This window comes from Alexandromys fortis, unplaced genomic scaffold (genome assembly GCF_014885135.2).
Source record: "Alexandromys fortis isolate MF-2015 unplaced genomic scaffold, M_Fortis_MF-2015_v1.1 scaffold_294, whole genome shotgun sequence".
Lineage (NCBI taxonomy): Eukaryota > Metazoa > Chordata > Mammalia > Rodentia > Cricetidae > Alexandromys > Alexandromys fortis.
In genome coordinates, this window is record NW_026068192.1 from 757,497 (window position 1) to 765,899 (window position 8,403).

Sequence of the window (8,403 nt, forward strand, 5' to 3'; positions counted from 1 at the left end):
GTAACAGATACAGAAGTGTTTTCACATGTTACTACATATAATTTTCAATGAGCGTATGTTTTTATGCAGAAAAAAATCCCTGCAATGTCATTCCCATTTTCACAATGGAACTCAAAAAGAAAGAAAGAAAGAAAGGAAGGAAGGAAGGAAGGAAGGAAGGAAGGAAGGAAGGAAGGAAGGAAGAGAGGGCATGACTCCCCTAGACTTTGTCAGATTCTAAAACCTGAACTGAATTATTTCTTTCAGATACTGCAGGGTTTCCAGACAAAGACAGTAGTGGCACATGTTAAAGAGAAGGAGAGGTTTCAGAGCAGGAATCGATTTGATGCACAGACCATAACAGCTGACTCAGAACTGAATACTGGGAATATACTACTACCCGACTTTGCTAATTACATGGGCTTTGGCTCATTTAGTTGGCAAGAGCAGTCTTCTGTGTCCGGCACAATGTACATTCAGGTTTGGTAATAAACATTTGCAATTGAGAGCTGGCATATAACCTGAGCCTGGCTAGGAAGAATCTGCTATGCTAACAATATTAATACCTCCCCTTGCCTCTGTCTGAAAGTGTGTGCTCAAATTGTCCCCAGAACAAGGAGGAGAATGAACTCAATTCCACCAATAGGAACAAAGCCTGTTGTTACCTTGGAGATCAGCATCAGAGCTGCTGACACATTTCGCTCTCCCATCTCAATGTTTCCTCAGGCAGAAAATATTAAAGTGAAAATATATGGCAGGAAATAATGTAGTTTAATAAGGACCAAAATCAAATTAACAAAACGGAAATAATAGTGAGGTAACTAGGATGTGATCGCATATCACCTTCTTGGGTCTATATCCTGCCTTGCTGTTCCTATTGCTTCTGTCTGAAATTTTCCATTTCTCCCCTCTGACCGGTGATTGTGATACTGTGCTGCCAATTGCAGCTTAGGAGTATCACATTCAGAAATGCCCTGTCAGAGGTCTGAAACACACTGATTTACGAAACAAACACTTGAAAATTTCAGATTCCCGGGTGCCTGAGGCTGTTTGCCATCAAAACAATTACCTTAGTGCGGGCCTCCAATGGCACATAATATCAATAAGTCCCATTTATTGTCAGGTCTACACTTGCTAAGAAAATCTTTATTTCAGAATGCAAAATACAAGACTAACCCAGGAATCACAGGTTTTACCAATGAAGCAGTTGCTTTAGTGACTCGAGCACATTTCCTGTACCGCAAAGAGGAATAGGTGACTCTTAGAAAGACCATAGGTGAGCTCGTAGATTCCTTGCTGTTCCTATTGTTTCTGTCTCCTGCAGGGCTCTGGGACACCTTTTTTATCTTGGGTTGTTTACAGGGACCATTGACTAAAGTCCAGCTGTTAGCAGGACTTTAGTCAAAGCCCCACTGGCAAAATCCCTCAGATCAGACCTTTTTATGCCATCAAAGAACCAATGAGAAGAGAGATATCAAACCAAAGACAGGAAATCACAGGGCTACATTTAATATGGTGATCTCATCTTATGCTGGTGAGTCATCTCTCTCCCTCCTACCTGTTGTTGGGAAAAGAAACACAGCAACGGACAGTGGAACACAGGAAAATATGTAATTTGCATCTAGATAACTGCCGATGAAACAAGTAAAGTGTGACAGGTTGTCTTACTGAGCTTGCAGCAGCTTTTGTCTCTAATCTACCTATATACATGAAAGCCTCCATTCCTTATTTTGATTGTGAATCTGTGCTGCCAAGTACATATTGCTTCTGATTTTTTATGATTGTTTTTGTCTGCTTATGTGTGTTTTTTATGCAGTCAAATTAGAATTTAATATGTTGCATATGAAATGATATGTTTTATTTACATATATAATATTTAATTATGATTTTCATGTAGTTGAATTATAATACATAATATATTTAAGTTGATTAGAGTATTGCACAATTAAATGGACTTATTGTAGAAAAAAGTAGATTTGAAACCCTATTCCAAATAGACCCAACTGTAATCTTAATTTTTTATGAAACCTTAATTGATTTCATAAAAAATAAATATATTTATATTTTTCACTCTTGTGTTTCCTTGTTTTAAAGCTTATAGGTGTTTTCACATTTACCTTTGTAAGAAGACACCTTCAATTTTTTGTGTCTTGCATGTAATCAGCATACAAAATTATCCTCTATATAATAATTTAAAATTTTATATTTTAAAAATCAACTAGATCTTGTAGTTCTTTTAGCCTCCCATGACTCGAGAGACTTGAGAGATTCAACTGCCCCAGTCCCCTATCCCAGGGCTGGAATTTCCAGCAGTAGGACCCTATCCTGGTGCCAGGACCAGCCCTGGATGCCTGAGACCAGAATGGCAACTGTGGACTTTCTCGCCAGCACCCAGGTGTTCCATCTGCCTTACCACATCCCCTCGGAACTCCACTGGCTTCTAATGGTGAGTGTTCCCATTCCAGCCTGCTTTACCATATCTTTGAACACAAGAAATTGACTGTTGAGCTCCCTTAACCCTGTGTTGTTCCAAGAGACAGGGGGCGGGACTGCCCCAACCACTGTTTTCAAGGCCTCTATTACTCTCTTCACTGTCATTCAACTTCAGTTTGCTCCCCTTTGTTAAGCTCATGTTTGGGCCAATCCACCTACAACTGAAGATGCAAGGTCCTTCAGATCTTAATCTTTTTTTTTGTTTGTTTGTTTTTTCATTTCTATTCTCTTCTTTTCTGCCCTCATCCTAAACACTGCTCAGAGTGGCCCTAGGCCTCTCTGGTATCTGAGTTACCCAACCAGATCCAGCTAGGCTTTAACATCCCACTCATGGTCAGAAGATGCTTGTCCACGAGTCCTGGATGTTCACGCCAATTTGCACCCTGCCTATACAGGAAGATATTCCCATTGCAGGCCTGAGGTTCCACTGTTTCATGGGTTTTCATGGCCTTGAACATGGCAAGCAAGCCTTCTAAGACTATCAATCTGCCCTCCCCACTAAGACTCCTTTTGGAGGCCCTAAAGCTTCAGGCTTCAATGCCCTACCTAGAGACCTCTGCACTTATCCATATTTGTTCGAAAAAATCATCCCGGGAAGTCTTAGAGGGGAATTTAAAATGGCAGCCTAATAGCACCTTTAATCATGACATTATGTGGGAATAATCCAATTTTTGCCAGTGCACAGGCAGATGGAAGGAGATTCCCTACATCCAGGCCTTTTTCTACTTAAGATCTAAGGCTAATTCCTCTGTCCTTGCAAACTGTTCACATGCTCACATGTTTCTAGCATGCCATCTGCTCCCAAAAACCCTCTACTTCTGCTCTTGACCAAGCTAACAAACCTCCACCTTTTTGATCTTGGGACATTACCCATCCTTCAAATGGCTCACCAGCTCTAGCTACTAGCTCTGCAGCTCCCTCTTTCCCCTCCCCACCTGATCGTTCTCAAACAGATCCACTAAATTTCTATTCCTCTCAGTCCTGGCTGCACAGACTCCCTATGCTGGCACCCATCTTTACCCCTCGTCTCACACGTTCTTGTGGAGAAATGAATCCTAGCCCTAACCAAGCAAAGTCTGCTATGTTGTTTCTCCCATTGGAAGAGGTAGCTGGCAGAGATGGACTGATTAGGGTACATGTTCCATTCTCTCTCTCAGAGCTCTCTCATATAGGAAAATTACTGGGTTCCTATACGTCTAATACTACCATTTTAATAAAACAATTCCAATATCTTACTCAATCTTATAATCTCTCCTTTCATGGCATCTATATGAACCTATCTAATAACCTACTTCCTGAAGAGCACAGGCAAGTTTGGGAGGAGGCCAGGCAACATGCAGACATGATTCACCAAACCTTTGCCTCCCACCCTCCCAGGGCAGAGCTGGTCCCAGAGCAAGAGCCACACTGGGATTATAATACTCCAGGTAGAATCTTAGGTAGGGACTGTTTTTTACTTCGTGCCTGGTCTTGTAAGGCTGCCCTCAAGCTAGTAAATTATGCTAACTCTCAGAGATTATTCAGGATTCAAAGGAAAATCTTTCCGCATATTTGACACTACTCACAAAGGCTCTGTTACAGTATATTAACTTAAATCCAGAAACTACAGAAGACAGGCAGTTACTTATGACCCATTTTTTTAGTCAGTTCTATTCTGACATTAGGGCTAAACTTAGACATTTGAAGAATGGCCCCTTGACCTCGCAGTCAGAAGTCCTAGAGGTGGCTTTAAGGTGTACAATTGGAGAAATGTCAAAGTCTGCAATCATTGTCACATGGTAGCCATGTCCTTCAAACCAGCTGAGGTGACAGACTGCCCAATTCCCACTGACCATGATACTCCCCCACCCTCCCGGGGCATGAGAACCACCAGGTTCATGTTTCTAATATGGTAAAAAAAAAATGTCACTGTGCCCAAGCATGCCCTAATCCTCAACTTAGTCCTAGGAGTCCTTGTTCAAGGTGTCACAGGGAAAGTCATTGGTCAATGGATTTCCCTCATGCACATAGTGGCATGGAGACATCAAACCCAGAATATTCCCAACTTGACATTTTAGATCTGGTCATGGATGAATGAGGCTGCCCAAGCTCCTTTGACCCGACCACTACTGACATCTGTAATAGGGAGCCACTGGTAAACATCACAGTATTGGGATAGAACATCACCATTCTCTTAGACACCTGAGCCACATACTCAGTACTTAGGGAATTCTGGAGGCCTATCTCTCCTTCTAGTTTCCCTATTGTTGGGGTAAAGGCACAGCCTTATCTACCTCAACAAACTCCACCACTTAACTGTGTGTTTAGAGACATTTATCTTACTCACTCCTTTTTAGTTATGCCAACCTGTTCAGTACCTCTTCATGGGAAGGGATTTTTAACAAAGGTAGAGCCTCCATTTCTTTTGCTCCACCTATTTACCTTACTCCAGACTCGCCAGCAGATCCACTACTCCTTCTCCTATCTCCCCAACCTTCTGTCTCCAATGTGTCTTTTCCTCTATCACCCTCCCAGGTAGACCCCCAAGTCTGGGAAACCCAAAACTTTTCCTTTGCTAAACACCATTTCAAAATTGTTATTCAATAACAAGACCCTACTAAGTATATTACCCAAGCTCCATAAACTCTCACTCTCTCTGTCTCTGTCTCTCTCTGTCTCTCTGTCTCTCTATCTCTCTCTCTCTCTCTCTCTCTCTCTCTCTCTCGCCTAAAGGGACTTAATCATATTATTTCTGACCTTTTAAGGAAAAGCTACTTTGCCCCACCTCTTCTCCCTTTAACACCCCCATACATGTTTTAAAAAATCTAATGGAACTTATCACCTGGTTCAAGACCTACAGCTCATTGACTCTGCAGTGGTTCCTCTCCACCCAGTAGTCCCTAATCCTCTTGCACTTCTCTCCAATATTCCTTCAGGAACCTCCCACTCCACAGTTCTAGGACTCAAGGATGCTTTTTTCTCTTTTACTCTCAGCCCTAAATCTCAAAACATCTTTGCCTTCACCTGGACTGATCCTGACAATAATTTCTCCCCACAGCTCACCTGGACTGTCCTTCCCCAGGGATTCCATACAGCCAACACCTGTTTGGCCAGGCTTTAGCTTCTGACCTGCTCTCACTGTGTCTCCCTAAATCTAAGCTCATACAGTATGTGGATGACATTTTACTTTGCAGCCCATCATTGGAGATCAGCATAACTGATACCTCCTCCCTTTTAAATTTCCTGTCCAAAAGAAGCTATAAATTCTCACCTTAAAAGACACAATTGTCTACTATTCAGGTAGGTTTTTGGGATTATATGAGGGACCAAGAGACCCTCAAGCCAGATAAACTGGCCCATCTTTTACACCCTTTTCATGAAAACAATGTGTTGCAAAGAGCACCGATAGCTGTGCTGCAAGATTCGTGGAATGGCTTAACCGTAAGTTGTTCCAGAGAGATACTAAGAACAAAAAAGGGAAAAAAAACATCTACTTCCTCTTTGACCTAGGGCACAGTAGTTCCCCATTCCCCTCTACCCTTACCCCTCCCATCCAGAACTGCCCTATAAAAATGAAACATTGCCTGCAATAAATGGAACCTTGTTGCATCTTAGACTGACTCTGTCTCTCTTTATGCACTTGGTTCCCTTTCCCTCTCCCCCCCATTATTCCTAGGTGATGCCTCCTCGAGACCCATAAAATAACCTGGCCTGCTGGACGGGTCAAGTGGCGCCCAACGAGGGGCTCGAGGAATGTTGGTCACAGGACAGCACCAATTAAAAGAGAAAGGCCCGGGCCCGAGGCATTTTTGGTAGAGTCGTCTTGCATAGCTTGTGCAGCATCTTGAGGTAAGTTCTGCTGTTCGATCAATAATGGGGAAGTCGGCTTCTAAAGAGGCCCTTTTTATAAAGGAGGTAAAGAGCACATTACGAGAAAGGGGAATAAGAGTTAAGAAAAAGGACCTTTTAAATTTTTTTTGTTAGACAGAGGAACAATGTCCTTGGCTAGTTCAACATGGCCCGGACATCCACCCCCTAACATGGAATAAAGTAGGAAGGTGTATCAATGAATTACTGAGAAATGGAGAAGAGGTCCCTGAATCATTTTTTTTTTAGTTTTTATGGTATAATTAGAGACATTCTTAAAGACTCTGAAAGGGAAGGAAAGATATCACAGCTCCTGGCACTTTTTGAAGACTTCATTCCCACTGACCAGGAATTTAAGGGGGCCGCCCAACCTCCTGAACAAGGTCTCAAAGAGACTAAAACTGTGTCTCTGGCTTTTTCATCTAAGAGAGAGGGGCTAAATTCTTCTACTCTGTCTCTTTTGGGTGAAAAGATTGGAGACAGAAATCTCCATCTGCCTTTGACTGAAAAGTCTTCCACGCCCACCATTTTTCCTCCCCCTTTCTTTACCCTGTTATCCATAAAGAAAACAATGATGGTTGGCTAGACCCCGCTGAGGAGATGAATTTGGAAGAGGAGGCGACTGCCTATGAGAGAGATATGACCCGCCTTTTCAGGCTCCCATAAAAACCCGGGAGAAAAGAAGCAGTCTTCAGAGATTAAAATGGTCTCAGCCCCCTCCTTATGCACCCCTCGAGGACTCTCGAACCCAGCCATCTTCCCCTCCCTTTCCTGTTAATTTGCCTTCTCAAACCCCTGGCATTGACAACCTGTTGGCCACTAAAAGGTCCCTTACCAGCCAGATAACCCAGTTGAGAGGCGTTATTTCCTTGCAGAAAGAACTCAAAAACCTAACTACTCAGATTCAGACCTTACAGGTCGATTTGTAGACACCCTTATCACTACCCCCTACACTGCTGAGGCCCCCTAATGAGTCCTCTCAGACTAGGCCTACCAAAGCTCATCCTACCAGAGCTTGTTCTGTCCCTGTCAAGTCTCGTCTCACCTTTCCGGTGATGACTAGATCATCTGGTACCCAGGCAGAATCCTCCACCACTGATAATGAGGATGGGGAGGATGAAGATATGTCCCCCGCTTGAGGGAGAAGAGGATGAGATTCAGGCAGAGGAGACACAAGATAAGGTGGAGGCTAGCAACCCTATTACAAGCGGTGCCACCACCAGTGGTTCTTGCATCATCAAAGCCCTCAAAATAAAACATTTAAAGGAGCTTCATTCTGCAATTAAGAATTATGGCCCAGCATCCCCATTTACGCTGTCCATCCTTGAAGGGCTAGGACAGGGAGGAAAACTCATCCCCAGTGAATGTCCAGAGGAAGGGACTGTCATTTTGGATACGGGGATCCATGGTCCTCCACCCCCAGGTGTGTTCTTTTTAATCATAGGGCGAGCCTCAAGTTCCGTGTGAGGACTTTCAGTAATGCCTACTCTAGTAGATAATGACTATCAAGGTGAGATTAAAATCCTAGTGTCAGCCCCTGATGGACCCCTTATGATATCACAAGGGCAGCGTATAGCCCTTCCACTCTGTGGGAATTTTTCTTCAGTTGCACAAATTCGAGGCCAATCTCAACCAGGATCCTAGGATGTGTATTGGGTTCAAAAATTAACAGAAACTAGACCCACTTTACAACTATGGCTTGATGAGAAACCTTTCCTGGGTTTGCTGGATACGGGGGCAGATGCCACCATCCTATCCAAAGCCCACTGGCCGCAGAATTGGCCACTACAGGCCACAACCACTCACTTGCAGAATATAGGACAAAGTCAAAACACACTTCAGAGTTCAAAAGTCTTGCAATGGAGAGATAAGGAGTGCAACACAGAAATTGTCACGCCCTTCATTGTGGATGGCCTACCCATTAACCTTTGGGGAAGAGATATACTCACTCAGATGGGGGTCATCATGATGAGCCCCAATGAGGCCGTCACCAAAATGATGCTAAAAACAGGATTTTTACCAGGAAAAGGTCTGGGAAAGGAGGAACAAGGAATAAAGCAACCCATTATTCCTAAACAAAAGACA